This window comes from Rhinolophus hipposideros, assembly GCF_964194185.1.
Source record: "Rhinolophus hipposideros genome assembly, chromosome: 8".
Taxonomy (NCBI): domain Eukaryota; kingdom Metazoa; phylum Chordata; class Mammalia; order Chiroptera; family Rhinolophidae; genus Rhinolophus; species Rhinolophus hipposideros.
This window is the reverse complement of record NC_138054.1, coordinates 14,575,010-14,591,924: the sequence shown is the minus strand read 5'-3', so window position 1 is coordinate 14,591,924 and position 16,915 is coordinate 14,575,010. Positions and strand designations below refer to the sequence as shown.

At 39.1% G+C, this 16,915-nt stretch overlaps 1 protein-coding gene across 4 annotated transcripts in view; it reads right to left on the bottom strand.

Annotated features, from left to right (window-relative positions):
* Positions 1-11,563, bottom strand: part of RNF182 (ring finger protein 182) — a 62,923-nt gene extending 51,360 nt beyond the window's left edge. The window contains exon 1 of one of the 4 annotated variants that reach the window (XM_081056403.1): positions 11,502-11,563. The gene's annotated coding sequence lies outside the window, so the exon portion shown is untranslated. Of the gene's footprint in view, positions 1-10,519; positions 10,608-10,874; positions 11,098-11,501 lie in introns of those variants that run through there. The other 3 variants (XM_081056400.1, XM_081056404.1, XM_081056401.1) reach the window with 3 other exon arrangements.
* Positions 11,564-16,915: the final 5,352 nt, after the last annotated feature.

Here is a 16,915-nt window from a genome sequence, read left to right as displayed (position 1 = left end):
CATTAAGAAATATAAATTCATAGTTAATGCAGTATGGGAAATATAATCAACAATGTTGTAAAGATCATGTAAGGCGCCAGAGGGACACTGGACTTATCAGGGGGGTCACGTCATAGACTGTGTAGGTGCCTGACCGATGAGCTACACACCTGAGGCTGAAGTAGAATAATATCAAATGTCAACTATAACTAAATATATAGCTATATATAGTCACAGGATGTGGAATATAACACAGGGAAGATAGTCGATGGTATTGTAATAGCTATATATGGTGTCAGATGGGTAGTAGCTTGGGGGGGGGTGGGTTATCACTTTATGAGGGGTTTAAACGTCTATTACATTGCTTTGTACACCTGAAACTTAAAAAAAAAAAAAGAATGAGAGGACAGAAATAGGGAAGAACAGTGTAAACAACTTTCAGAAAGTTTTGCTAAGACGAAGAGCAGAGAAATGCTGTAGAAGCTGAAGAAAAATGTAGGGGTTCAGTAAGTATTGTATTGTGTTTGTTTCGTGTTTTTTTTGTTTTTAGACGAGCTTAAATGACTTCAGTTTGTAACATTACAGTATGTAAACTGATTAAAACGATCCAATAGTGGGGGAAACTGATGACAGAGAAAGACCATCATCCGTGAGTGGGCAAGAGGGGATGACACACAATGCACAACAGAGGGGATGGCTGCTGAGAGGCGCCCAGTCACTTAGAGTCCCATTGGAGGTGGCAATGTGTATGGGTTCAGAAGGAGGCGAGGCCACACATGCAGTGGTGGAAAGCCCGTGGAAGTTCTCTAGAAGCAAGGTCATCTGCTTCTAGATGGATCAGGAAGGAGGAAGGGGGTACAGGTTTGAAGGGAGAAAAGAAGAGAATAAATGATTGTCTAGAAAAAGCAGGATAATGAGCAGATCAGGAAAAAGGAGGAGGGTTGCCAGGCAGCATTTGAGCTCACACCTGGATTACATTAAAGTCTTAGCATTTCCATCTAAATGGCAAACTACCTTGGATGAAACAGAGATGTCATAAGCTTACCCCACGGTACCTCCTTCAAAACTACTACTGCTGTCGTAAGCGAATTTTTTTAATTGTGTTAGAAGCCCCTCAGAAAGATAGAAAAAAGTTGGAACAGTTGAACTTAATGAAATGACATTAAAATGCCTGTCGAGCCAATCAGACACCATTAAAATTACTGTGAGCTAGAGAAATGAGGAATCCAGCTGAGTGAAAGAAGCCATCTGAAACAGTAGTGGGACATAACCCAAAGCAGATCAAAAAGAATTAGCTGAAGAATAGGTCTGAATCAGGCTTGCACTATCCACTATGGGAGCTACTAGCCACCTTTGGCTACTGAGCGCTTGGACGCAGCAAGTGCAACTAAGGAACTAAAATTTTAATTTAATTTAATTTTTATTCATTTTAATTTAAAAACTGAAGCAATGTAAAATATTTTTCTATCAGATACAACTTTACCATTTTGGCAGGACTATCATTCATTGTAACCGCTGAAAATTTAGCATACGAATTGAGATTACTCTGTAAGTGTATAGACTAGATTTCAAAGACTTCATGCAAAAAAATAAAAAGAATGTCAAATATATCATTAACAGTGTTTATATTGATTATATGTTGAAATCATGATGATATTTTGGATATGTTGGTTTTAATAAAGTTAAATTAAAATTTAAATTAAATTAAAATTAATTACTTTTTGCTTTTTTTATACTATGGCTACCTGAAACTTAACATTACATATTTTATTGGACAGCCCTGGTCTAAGAATTAAAATACTAATTCTATCTGAAAAGCATGGTTTGGAGTCACCTGTTGTCATAGTGACTATAAATGAAGGCCAAGCCTATCCACTGATGTCACGAGAAGAATTATCCAGGATCTATGCAGCCTGGGTGCAAGTATCTAAGCCTTAAATCTGTAATCAATAAGGATATTTTCATGAAAAATGGTCAAGCCATAACTTGAAATCAGAATGGAATGGTATGAAAACTAAAGCTCTTCTGAAATGGTACCTCCAGCTTATCTGAGATAATGAACTTCCTCCTAGTAGGTAAGTAACTTTCCAGTCCAGAGAAGGTCTAGAATTAAATTCAAACATGATGACGAAAATCAGACTCATATTAATACTTTTCAAAAAAGCTTAGAAATATGTTTTACATTAATTGGAACAGTTTGTGAACAATTGTTTTGTTTTTAGTGTTTAAAAGAATCTGATATAAACTCACAGATTAGCCTTATAATTCTAATCTAAAATGTGTGATAAATTTAGCCATATGATTTATTTAGATTGAAATGTTTAAGAGGATTTGGCTATGTCTATAAAATATTAATTTTATAAGTGATGGAACAGTCAAAGAAACTTAGGCTAAGTATTTGGAAAGGTTTTATTCATATGGGTCATAAATTTGCCCAATAAGCATCTGATTTGTTTAAATAGAAAGCCAAATTTATTAAATTTATATATGCAATTGAAAATATTTAAGGGTTTAAATTTAGCTAAGTTTATAAATGGGGCTGATAGTTAACGGAACTGAATCTGTTCCATCTGAACTAACGTTTCATCAAAGAAAAAGTAAAGGTGATTGCTCACATTTACCAGATTTATAAACAGAATAAGACAAATATATTGAATATGAAGGCCTAAAGAAATCTAGATTTTTATTTGTACCTGTGAAAAAATAAAATATTAGTTGTATTTCTGTACAAAAAGCTTACTTGTGATAGCTAATAATTAAGTAGCTTACAAATATTAATTTGTTTAATCCTCACAACCCAGAGAAGTAAGTAATGTTTTTCTCCCCATTTTACAGGTAATGAAATGAAGGCACAGCACAATTAAGTAGCTGCCCCAAGGTCATACAGCTGGAAGGTAGCCAAGCCAAGATTCAAATCCAGGTTGTCTGGCTTCAAAATTCATGCTATAAATCACAATGCTTTACTGACTTTCTTTCTTTTCTTTTTTTTAAATTAGTTTCAGGTGTACAAAACAATGTATAATAGTTAGACATTTATCATTTATATCCCACACAGTGATAACGCCCCTCTCTCCATCTACTACCCCTCTGACATCACATACAGCCATTACATTTCCACTGTCTCTGTCTCTATTCCTAATGCTGTACTCCACCTCTTTTAACTATATATATATACACATTATATATATATATATATATATATATATTTATATACACATTATGTACATATATATATATATATATATATAGTTGTAGTTGATATTCATTATTGTTCAGCTTCAGCTTGAGGTGTACAGTGCAGTGATCAGGCATCTACATCTTCCCTGAGGTTGTCTCCCTAATGAGACAAGTGTCCATCGGGTACCCTACAAAATCTTTACAACATTACTGATTACATTCCCCAAATTGACTTTCATATCCCCATGGTGATTTTGTGGTTACCAATTGTGCTTTCTAATGCCCTCACCTTCCCCTTTATCCCCCCTCCCCATCTAGCAACCCTCAGTTTTTCCTCTATGTCTCTGAGACTGTTTCTGATTAGTTCATTCATTTATTCTTTTCTTTAGATTCCACATATAAGTGAGATCATATGGTATTTGTCTTTCTCTGTCTGACTTATTTCACTTAGCGAAGACAAGGGAACCCTCATGCACTGTTGGTGGGATTACAGATTGGTACAGCCACTATGGAAAACAGTATGGAGGTATCTCAAAAATCTGGAAATGGAACTACCTTATGACCCAGCAATTCAACTCCTAGGTAGCTATCCGGAGAAATCCAAAACTCCAATTCAAAAATCTTTATGCACTCCTATGTTTATTGCAGCACTATATACAATAGCCAAGACATGGAAACAACCAAAATGCCCATCGGTAGACGACTGGATTAAGAAACTGTGGTACAGTTATACAACGGAGTATTACACAGACATAAAGAAGGAAATCTTAGTATCTGCAACAATATGGATGGACCTGTACTGCCTTTCATCCTGCCCTTAAATGTGGAAAAAAGCTCACATTGACAAAAAGTGTAACTAGTTGTTCATAAAAGAGAGCTTTTGCATGCTGTTGAGACTATAACTAAAAGTCCCTTGTTCCTTTTTTCTCAGTAGTTACCAAAAAAAGTTTGCACTAGGAATTCCAGGGAAAACTGAAGACGTACAGGAGAATGACCCAAAGGAGAAGAGTTTTCAAGCCTTCTACTTCATCCTGACCCTATACCCCAGACCTCTAGCATCGTAAGGGAAGGATCTCATGCAGTAACAAAGAGCCTCAGAGAAGTCCAGCCTAAGGTACACGACATTTATTGAGTTACTTCTCATTTCATTTCTTTTCATCCTATTCATCTCTATGGCCCTTTTCTGTGTTAATTCCCAATCCAGGTCACAGTATAAAATTAAATGAAATTCAGGAAAGAGAAGACAATTTCATTTAATTTTGTATTTTAGAATTCTAAAGATAGATTTAAAGGGAAGAGTTCTCCCCCTCCTTCTACCCCAAAAACCCACCTGGAGTCTGCAGCAATAAGCATAAACAAAAACTTACTTTTCTTGATTACCTCCTAGGAACCACCTCCCCTCTTTAAACTGACCACAACTCCCATTCTGAATCTGCCCCACCAGGCAGTCTGCAACTGCCACTTTTTCCAAAGCATACAAACCAGAAAGCATCTTCACTGAAGCGGGAAGTAGTTGTCTGCTGGTAATTAACAAAGCAATCACAGTCAACTTCAGATTGTGATTTATCCATACAAATCATGTTTTTAAATTTACCGACTCTGTGTGATCTTGGGTAAGGTATTTATTAGCATTTTATAGATAAGGAAACAAGAGTTATTGTGAAGATCAAAAGATAGTTTGTGTAGCATACTTAATAGAGTACTGGTACTAAATAAGTGCTCAACAAATTACATTTATGATTTAAAGAACTTACAGAACTATGCTTCATTATTTGTTTTTATGGACATCTGTCTCTCATTTATTTAATCTTACTTTTCATATAGCTTAAATGAGAAAGGCTCCCTGAAAATGTTAAATGACCCTTCTATGGAGACAGTGTAAATATGTGTTTATGAGGGGGATGAAAAGGGGGGAGAGGAGGTAAAAAACTGAAAGTATTATAAAGACAAATGTAAATGATTTCCGAAGATCCATTTTTTGCTGTCTTTAACTAGGATAATTAGAAGTTTATCCATAATTGCTAGTATAAAAATTAAGCTAGATAGTGTTCTTTATGCTTTTTATATATATCCTTTTATGACATGAACATCAGGAATCCAAATAATTGAAAATGGAATTGTGATATTTGATTTCTAATGCTGTATTTCAAATAACTAAAAGCTCAAATTAATTTTATAGTGCCCTAATTATACATTTTGAAACTTAGATAACTGAAGTACCACTACTACAAGAAAATTGAGTCCGTTTCCTATGCCCCTAAAATTGACTTTCTTCAGGCTCTCAATACTGACTTTGGAACTAGATTGAAAACACAATAATTTTATATCTCATAAAAAAGTATTCAATTAAGCAAAGCATACGTGTACCTACTTTGTCTTTGGAAATAAGTAGGACATAGTACCTTTTCTTAAGAAGCTTGAAAGTCCAGCACAAAAAAACACAGACAGACATATTTTCAAAGAACATGCTAAATTGCTTCAAAAAAAAAAAGGTACACACAGAGTTCTCGTGGACGAGAGAGAGTGACAGAGGAATATCACTTAATCCTTAGGACAGGTTAGAGTTAGCTAAGAAAAGAATAGGAGTAGTCCACATAAGGTAGTGAAAAATAGAGAAACATTTAAAAGATATATTTACATGTATATAGCAAGGCTAACACCATAGAAAACATATATTTTTAATGTATGAATACAAATAATAAGTGAAAGAACTATCTTCAGAAAGTATCTTCTCTTTGTACAGAAAATACTGGTACATGTCACAACATGCCATAAAGAAAGGCTTCTTGTTTTATGACTTTAGGTTTTGTTTCTTTTCATTAAAATAAGAAAAAAAGCCCAAGTGCCATAACAATTAGTGCCTTTAATTTCTCTACTTAAAACATATCAGTGAATTGAAAAGTAAAGCTTGCTGTATTCCTTGACATAAAGAAGTCAGGATTCTGGTACATTCTGTGTACCTTTGGGTTAATATGACAGAGAGAGCACATCAGTTTCCTCCTTAAATCTGGGGAGTATAATAGTACCTAATTCATAAGATTAAATAAATTAATATTTGTGACGTGCTCAGAAGTGCCTGGCCCAGAGGAAGCATTGGTAAGGGTCTGATTGATGGATAGAAAACAAGATGGAGCTGCAATCATATTAAACAGGGTCTGAAGAAACCATACATAACAAGAGGAAATGCCAGATAAGACCATACAGAAACATTTGATTGTAGATTCACAATTCAAGAGTTTGGTTAACATCTGTTCTTCAATACAACTATGCCTGACACATGACATAGTGATAAAACTGTGTAAAATGTCATGTCTCCCTTGAATGACTATGGTTATAAGAGAGGGAAGACGATTTATAATGTACTATCACTCAGAAACGCAATTTCTCATTTAAATATATCAAATATGTTCGGTAAACACATAGTTTTATTTCATAGTTCCCTTACTGTCCTGATTAACTAACTGGCCTACTTGACTGATTAGATTATACAATACACCCATGTGGAAAACCTTTCCTTTTCTGCCCTAATTTGTGGCGTATAATATTCAAAGTGCGCTGCACCACAATTCCAAGGAATCCCTTTTTAGTCAGTAAAGGTGGGGGAGTAAGCATCCAGAGCCAGCATCTATCTGTGTTGTAGGAGTGGCCAGCTTCTGGAAACCACGTAAACAGCCCTTGGGTAATTGCTTCAGGATTCTGGACCTTAAGGTGTTGAAGAGATTATTAGTGCCATCAGTCTTTTTTCCTCCCCGCCCCTTTACCACCAAGCCCTGCAGGCTCTCAGTGTATATTAATCTCTTTTTAAACTAACATTTTTTAACTCACTGAAGGCTCTACGTCAAGATCCTTGGGCTTTCACTTCCATTGATGATAAGGTAAAGAAGCAGGTATCTAATTCAAGACACTCGGGCAATGAGCAATCAATCACCTAACAGGATCCCGGATTTTCCTACCCATCATACAACCTCTATAAATGTCCAAAAAGTGAAATTAAGGATTAAAATATGTGTTTTTCTAAATGCACATCCTTATAAACTGAGGTTCCAATATTCTTCTGGTTGAATAACAAATTAACCAAATCATATTTTTTAAAAGCCCTGGGAATATAAAATCATTTTAAAAGCATTATGGATTGAACTGGTAAGTTTTCCCCTAAGAAAAGGAAAGCTGAAAACTAGGCCAGAAGAGACTATTTGGGTATTGTACATAATGAGTTATACATAAGATAAAACAAATACTCATAATAGTTGGAAAACAATTTCTCATCTATAAGAGCTCAGATAGCTTATATCAAGCAATATGGAGTATACAGAAGGAAACACTTGATAAATATTTGTTTGCTGATGTCCAAAACTATAGTATATGATTGCTACAAGTAAGTGACATGTAAGGAAATCAATCATTGACTTCAAACTATATTTACAACACTCCAATTATGTGCCAGACAGTATAAACGCATGCATTTTCCCCATGCACTGTGGTTTCCGAAATGGCTTAAGACATTTTATCTTCATTTTAATTGACAGCATAAAAAAAATGAAACACATACCCCAAAAGTTTTTCAACCACCATCAATCACTATTAATAATCCATATCACAAGCCACCACTTCCTATGTCTTCCCTGCTTTTCCTTAGCACAGTATTTGTAATCAATACCCACCATGCACAGCAGGTCAGGTTAACAATACCTTACATTTATTGCCCTTTTGCTACGAGGTCTCAGGGCTGGCTACGTTGTCCTCCCCAGCCACAAATCCAAACCTAAGTGTTTTGATAATGAAGAAATCATTAAAAAACTATCATCTTTCCCAAATGCGCTTTTATAAAATGTTACAGCACATTGTACTAGATGCTAAATTACCACCCAGTCATCATGTTATCACAGTGCAACGAGAAATTACAAGAGAATGTTGACCCAGAAACAGCCAATAAAGGCTTCAGTGGCCTTATGCTGCCCATGCGGGCTCATATGGTTACAAACAACAGACTTTCAACGGCAGAAGTATAATGTTAATCCTAAATTAAACATGAACATTTCTTGGCTTATTTTATGTCTTTGGGCATGCTTGATAAAGCTAAGTTAACAGAATTCTTCAGGTAAAACAATGGCTGTGGTTACAATTCTAGACCATATTTTACAATTTATACCAAAAATGGGAACCGGTTTTACTTCATAAAATTAAGACTCTTAAGCCTAGAAATGCAAACATGTTAAAGCACTGTGAATCAGTAAGAGTGACGAATGGTATTATACACCTGAGAATGTGCTGTGCTGTTCCCTACTTCCACCAGGTGGCTAATCTAAACCACGGACATAAAGCACACTTTCCATTTGTATTTCCTAAGGAGATAGATATTGTGGAATCACAGTATTTTTTTCTTTCATTATCAAGTTATGCATACATCTCTGAACAGTAGTAACATATATAAACACACCAAATTATTGTTTTTCACTGCACTGAAAAAGCTTCATTTCATGCTTCAGAGCTTGTGTAAATAAAACCACTACAACAAAGCAGTGCTTGCAATACAAGATTGTTTCTCATGTATATTGACTTTATTTTTTGGCAGAAAACGACACAGTTTTAAAGATGCCAAACTATATTAAATCTTGGGTCTTGTGTGAGCTAGCAGCAAAGGCAAAACGTAAGTCTTTATTGTGCTGAATTAACATTAGATATTTCCATTCTTCAGAAAACAAACTTGGGGCCACAGCATAAATGTTCGGGCTAGAACTCACCGTGAGAGTTCCATCTGGCTAGAAAAGTAGGTCCGGAGTCCTTGCACTTGAATGTTGGATTTGCTAACAAAGATCTGAATAAAGCTATATACTCTTCGTATTTCAGAAAGAACACAAAACATGAAATAGCATTCTATGCCTAAATAATAAGCCTAGGCTTTAATATTCTGATTGTCTTTCCTGCTTAAATGAGAAAATCCTTATTTTCTCACCTTTTTATCTTCTCAAAACAGATCTACCTCATTTTAGTCAATGTATCATTTCATTACCATTACCAAAGAGTATTTAGCAGAGCATCTGTGACTCACTCTACAAGTAAAATGCAGTTAAAAACAAAACCAATTGTGAAATAATCTCCAAACTGTTGTTGCAACTTCATCCTTTTAATGTCCAATACAATCGTCTACTGAAGTGACATTACTTAAAATTGGTAGCAAATAGGAACAGGCTTAGAAACCTAGTAATCAGCAGGCTAACAGGGGTTGAAATCCCAAAGGAGAGAAGAGGAATATTAGATAATCACTTTATGCCTGACACCTCAAGTAGCTTTAATATCCATAATTCTCATTAACTTAACTGCAATTCAAAATGATCCGTGCCATTTGGATCATTGGTTTCTTTTCATTAACTACCTTTTAGCAAAGATGTAATTTCTTGTATTCCATGTAATGTTCGCTAACTGACCAATTCCAATTTACAAATTATTTTACTAAATTGGGTATACAATTTAGTTAACTCATTTTCCAGTTATCAGTGTGACATCTCTCACCAATTAAAACAAATATTAACAAATAATTTCCTTCTGAATTGATGAGCCATATTTCTGAAAATGAGTAGTGTTCTGTCTTTCACATTAGTACACGTAAGATATTTAAGTAGCCACTAAACAGTCTTCACAATTTTAATACATTCTTTGCATCTGCAACAAACTAAATATCACGAAATGATGGCAGGCGTGGGGGCTCTCAGAAAGGCGAGGGTACATAACTTGAGCAATTCCCCAGCCAGTACCCCTATGCCCTTGGCGACGGCATCATAACCCTTATCACACTCATAAACACATGCAAACACCACCTAGCCACTTGCCTTCAGAGGTGCTTTAGATTGCTTCCTTACATATAAAAACGCAAAGCATTTTCCAGTTCTTAAAGCATGGACACAATACCTGCCAGAAACAATAGCAATGACACAGGTGCCAAGGACCTAATCTACAAAGTACTGGTCCTGCTATTAACTCTGGTATTGCTGGATGGGAAACCCGGGCTACCGTTCCCAGGTAGTTCCAGGGGCAACGACACCCTCCAGAGATAAAGGTCGTTATGTTTAAAATCCAAACGAACTTCAGAAGCACCTCAAAATGTTTCAGTCGCAGGCATAGAAAAATGAGCTCTGCTTTCAGAGATTGTAAAAAATGTCTTAAGTGTACCCCTTACAAGCCTCCCATCCCATCCCCAAAGAGAAGAAACTATGAAACATGAAACTCCAAAGATAAGATTTTCATTTTTTTTTTCTAAAAGCCTCGATAACGGGAGGGAGGGAGGGACGGACGGAGGGAGAGAGAGACAGAGAGAGAGAGAGAGAGAGAGAGAGGATGAACATGAATGTAGGTAGGTACCACCCACCGCCTCTGTAAAAGCACATCCCAGGAGAACACGGCCGGAGCTCCGAGCCCCGCGGGGCGCGGACCGTCGAGTGGCGCCAGGACGGTGGCCCGGCCGCCGTGCCCGGGAGGAGGCTCAGCCCGCCCGCGGCCCCTGGCGCGAAGTTTGCCGGCCGGTCGCTGCCGCGGTCCTCCGGCCTCAGCGCCCCGGCGGCCGGGCGGGAGGCTCCGCGACGCGGGGGAGGCCGTCTCCCAGCTGGGACGCGCCCCTCGGGGACTCGGTTGCAGCCGGCCCGGCGCCCGCTCCCCGCGGCGGGCGGACCCCCACCCCCCGGCGCGCCCCCGACCCTCCCCGGCCGCGGGCACGCTGGCCTTACCTGGCCCACGGCGGCGGCGGCGGCGGGCTCCGGGCCGAGAGCCGCTCCGGCGGCGGCGCCTGGGAGGGAGGGAGGTGCCCACGGAGGAGGAGCTCGGGCGAGAAGCGAGCGGGCTGGCGGGCGGCTTTGTTTCCACTGCGCGGAACCGCCGACCCTGCGTCGCCATGGCAACCGCGCGGGGCCCGGGGCCTAATGGGGACCCTTGGGCGCCCAAGGTCCGGGACCCACCGAGCCATCGCCGCCGGGACTCCCGCCCTTCTCCTCGGCAGTCTGAGAGCTCCAAGGGGACGAGGACCCCCAAGGAGCCGCCACCACTACAAACACACCCCTCTCTCAGTCTTCCTCGCCAAATCGTACGTCTTGCCCCAGCGAGAGGGGAGAGGGAGAAGGAGGAGGCCCAGGGTCAATCTTATTTCCTTCCTAGTAGGCACCCCCTTTGGCTTCCCACATGGGACCTTCCTAAAGCCCCCAGCACACCTTCCTTCTATGGAGCTGAACCCTCAAAATGGAAATACACTGAAGAGAGAAGAAAGAGCAGTGCAAACTGATAAAGTGTTGAGCAACTGGTATTTGGCGCTCCTGTTGCCACTGCCGCAGCGTGCACGGAGCTGCCAAGGGATAACGTACCTCCTCCTCCTTTCACCAGGCTTCTCCTCAAGTGGGTCTGGTCTCTCTTCACCCAAATCCTGTATCTATCTCGCCGAAAGCTCCAGGAGGAGAGAGGGAGAGGGGGCTTTAATTTTTAACTGTAAACACAGGATACACTTACAACCTCAACAGGCTAAAACACAACTTTCCTGGTGCATTGTGAATCTCAGCTGCTGCCACTGCTCAGCTGCTGGCTGTGATTGCTAAGCATTTACCATGAGCACTGACTTACTCTGTACCAAGGACCCGCAATGTACTGCAGGCCATGACGCTCCGAAGAAGGGAGGCAGACGCTAACCTTGGCACACGCTAGGCATCCCCTCCATGGAAATTCTTGGAGAGGGAAGGAAAAGTACTAGCAAACCTACAGCGAGGCTTCCTCTAAAGGACAGAGCTAGAGGATAGCTACCAAGGGTGAATGAGTCATCAACCTATACTATGTCTTCTTGAAAGATGGGTGACTGAGTCCAAAACCCACAGTGTCTTCATTTAGACCTCAGGGAGCATGGCATTTATTTTCTGGCATTTGTGAATCACCAAAGGAATGTCAAAAACATAATCAAACCCCAGGGTAGCTGGTGTTTTCTGTGTTTGCTACCTACCTGAGAAGCCATAAAGCAGAACAATGTTATTACCAATTGAAACCACACATATTAATTCAAGGAAATATAAGATCCATTTTATGGTGGAGAACAGAAAGCTTGTTCCTCAGAAAGAGTGGCCATTTTCCTGTAACAGGAACATTGGTATTTCCAGTTGAAGTCAAGAGACAAGGTCTTTCCTACAGGCTGATAAGCAGTTTGGCAGTGTTTGTCAAAATTTAAAATGTATATACCTTTCACCCAGCTATCTCGATTCTTAGAAATCTTTCAAGCAGGAATATACAAGTGTGCAATGATAGATGTACAAGGATGTGTGTTGCTGCAGTTTTTATAACAACAATAATGTGAAACATCTTGTATGTTCATCAACAGTGATGTAGTTAAATAAATTTAGTGCATTCATACCATATACTATGCAGCCATTAAAAAGAATAAAGTATATAAAACACACATAAAGATATTGATCTTTTATTAAATAAAAAGAGGGGATGTACAGCAATATACATGGGGTGATCTCATTTCTGTACAAAAAAGTTCTGGATAGATAGAAACACAGATATAGACACATTGATAAATCAGATATATATTCTCCGAGAATACATACCTAATTGTTAAGAGTGATTATCTCCCAAACTAGAGTAGGAATTGAAGGGATTATTATTACTTGTTACTATAAACAGCTCAGTATTGTTTGGTTTGTATGGTTTTTCTTTTCAATTAGCATATTTTAGTAATTTTTCAATGAAGAACCCAAAACAAAGATCCTTAATAAATGTTTGTTGATTTATATTTTAGTGCCTGGTTGGGGACTGAATACAGAACAATAAGGAGCTATTGAATTGTCCATCTCTGCTCTCAGATGCTGAACGTTTGCAAAATCCACACTGGGTCCACACTCAGTGATTTTCCTAGTGACCTGGTTCTGCATTATTCTGTGAGGTGGGTATTCTTGCAGACATTCATTTTGCCCAATGAGATTTAATTTTACCTTAAGGTCTGCTCCATTCTAGCTCTTAGACAAAATTACAAGATTATAAGGAAACCATCCTTCTAAAATTTGTGACCTTACCTGGTGGGGGATATTATTTAAACAGGTTAAGTGGCAGCTGTTAATCCAATTAGTTGAGTTGGAAATGAAGGAACTAAAGCTGAGAAATTATTGTATGGATGTATAACTATCCTTTCCTAGTCTCACCATTTTAAAATATGTAAAATAGTGAATTTTATTCCCTAAAAAGATCTTCTATAGTTGCACTGTCCAATTCAATAACCACTAGCCACATGTAGCTATTGAGCACTTAAAATAGGGCCACTCCAAAGTGACATGTTCCGTAAGTAAAAAATACACACCAGATTTTGAAGATTTGGAACAAAAGCCCTCAAAAAGTATATCTCATCAATAGTGTTTATATTGATTACATGTTGATATAATATTTTAATATATTGGGTTAAATGCTGTGCTCACCTCTTCCCATGACCACATCAAAATTACAACTAAATTACAAAACAACCATCATTGAGAACCACCTGAGGTCTAGCTGAACAGAAGTCCAATAACTAAAGGTATACAGAAGAAGCCATATGGAGATTGGTAGGAGGGTCAGAGATGTGAATCAGGCTAGTCCCACACACATACATGGTGGTTCAAAACTGAGAGGGATATCTCAGCTGCCGATGTACCCCTGAGGAGCAAGGGGTCTTAACCCCACACCAGAATTCCCAGTTCAGGGTTCTAATGCTGGAAAGAGAAGTTCCTATAACTTCTGGCTGTGAAAACCAGTGGAGATTGTGGCTCACTGAGACAGAGAGTGGCTAAAGTCCCAGATGTTCCTCTTACAGGATCCATGCGTAGACTCACTGTCTCTGAGCTCTAGCATTAGGACAACAGCTCAAAAGCCTCCAGGGACAAGTGGAGGAGAAACTGAATTATCTGGCTACAGGGGAAGCCTGGAGGGACAGCTTTCCCCCAGACAGAAGTGCAGACAGAGGCCACTGTTATTTTGTTGAGCTCTCCCCCCAACCAGCATGCAGATGTAGGTGACTGCCATATCTGAGTCTCCATCTACCTGGCCAACACCGTTCACCCACCTTGGTGATTCCCACCCAAATTGCCGGCCCACCCAAGCTGCTTCCAGTGGCTTTTCCATACAAATGGCCTGTCTTGGCTCATGCTGTGGACTTTCTTAAAATCTCACAAAGGTTCACAAAACCCAAACAAGTAACGTCTGGCTTTGGCATGTCCCATAACCTCTGGCTGAGCAGCTCCAAGCCTGGCACTAGTGGCAGCTGGCCTCAGTTTGTGGCTAGGCCTCTCAAGGCACCTCCAAGTTCAGCACAAGCAGTGGCCATCTGTGGATTGCTTTGTGGGTCATGCCAGATGGCCCCAGGCTGGGCACAGGCTGTGGCTGAACTTGACCTGTGACAGGGCCTTTTCCAGGAGTCCCTGAGACTGACATTCCCAGTGACTAGCTTTAGACTGAGACAGAGCGTTACCTGACCACCTCCAAGGACAACACACACAAAGGGCAAACTGGGCGGGCACCAGAGCCCTGCTAAAATAAATCCTACTCCATAGGTCAGTCCCTGATTAACAGCTCCTTCACTGCAGTCATGGCCAGTTCTCACTACCAGCCTGAGGGTCAATCCTTCCCACTAACATGTAAACAGCAACCAAGGCTCAACTACAACAGGAGGACACACACAACCCACACACGGGACATACTGGACCAACCAGCTCAGGTGGCCAGGGAGACTGTGCCACTGGGCCCCACCTACTACACAATGCCACTCTCAGACTGAAAACATAGCGGCTCTACCTAATACATAGAAATAAACACAGGGAGGCAGCCAAAATGGGGAGACAAAGAAACATGTCCCAAATGAAAGAAAGAACAAAGCTCTAGAAAAAGAGCTAAACAAAATAGAGACAAGCAATCGGCCAGATGCAGAGTTCAGAACACTAGATATAAGGACGCTCAATGAACTAAGGGAGAACTTCAACCACGAGACAGGAAACATGAAAAGGGAGAAAGAAAATATGAAAAAGAACCAGCCAGAAATGAAGAATACAATAACTGAAATGAAGAATACATTCCAGGGAATCAACAGTAGATTAGATGAAGCAGAGGATCGAGTCAGCGATTTAGAAAATATAGTAGCAGAAAACATCAATCAAGAATAGCAAAAAGAAAAAATAATCCAAATAATAATAATAATAATAATAATAATAATAATAATAATAATGAGAGTTTAAGGGGCTTCTGGGACAACATCAAACATAACAATATTCACATGATAGGGATACCAAAAGGAGAAGAGAGAGAGCAAGGAACTGAAAACCTATTTTAAGAAATAATGACAGAAAACTACTCTAATATGGTGAAGGAAATAGACATACAAACCAGAAAGTACATAGTGTCTCAAACAAGATGAACCCAAAGAGGCCCATACCAACACACATCATAATTAAAATGCCAAATGTTAAAGACAAAAAAAATAATCTTAAAAGCAGCAAGAGAAAAGCAGTTAGTTACCTAAAAGAGAGTCCTCATAAGACTGAGTTGATTTCTCAACAGAAACTTTGCAGGCCAGAAGGGATTGGCAGGAAATATTCAAAGTGATGAAAAGCAATGACATACAAACAAGATTAATCTACCCAGCAAAGCTATCATTTAGAATCGAAGGACAAATAACAAGCTTCCCAGACAAGAATAAGCTAAAGGAGTTCATCACCACCAAACCCATATTACAAGGAATGTTAAAGGGTCTTCTTTAAGACAAAAAAAATAATAATAAAAAATATGAATAATAAAATGGCAATAACTACATATCTATCAACAATCACTTTAAATGTAAATGGATTAAATGCTCCAATTAAAAGGTATAGGATGGCTGAATGGATAAGAAAACAGGACCCTAACATGCTGCTGACAAAAGACTCACTTCAGATCGAAAAACACACACAGACTGAAAGTTAAGGGATGGAAAAGATATTTCATGAAAATGGAAACAAACAAAAAAAGCTGGGGTAGCAATATGTATGCCAGAAAATTAGACTTTAAAACAAAGCCTATAACAGGAGACAAAGAAGGACACAGTAATCCGACTTCTGGGTATTTATCTAAAGAAACCCAAGACACTACTTCAAAGAGACATGTGCAAACATATGTTCATTGTGGCATTATTTACAATAGCCAAGATATGGAGGCAACTTGAGTTTCCATCAATGGATGAATGGATAAAGAAGAAATGGTACATATACACAGTGGAATATTACTTAGCCATATAAAAGAATGAAATCTTGCTAATATTGCCATCTGCAACAACATGGATTGACCTAGAGTGTATTATGCGAAGCAAAATAAGTCAGAGAAAGACAAACACCATAAGATTTCACTTATACAAAGGACAGACGATTAAGTTCACGAACTTGTTGCAACGATGTTTTTAACGTTTTTTGACATCAAAAGGACTATTCATTATGAATTTGTACCAACTGAACAAACAGTTAACCAAGTTTACTATTTGGAAGTGCTGAAAAGGCTGCATGAAAAAGTTAAATGACCTGAACTTTCCACCAACAATTCATGGCTCTTGTGTCACGACAATTGCACCAGCTCACACGGCACTGTCTGTGAGGGAGTTTTTAGCCAGTAAACAAATCACTGTATTGGAACACCCTCCCTACTCACCTGATCTGGCCCCCAATGACTTCTTTCTTTACCCAAAGATAAAGGAAATATTGAGAGGAAGACATTTTGATGACATTCGGGACATCAAGGGTAATATGAC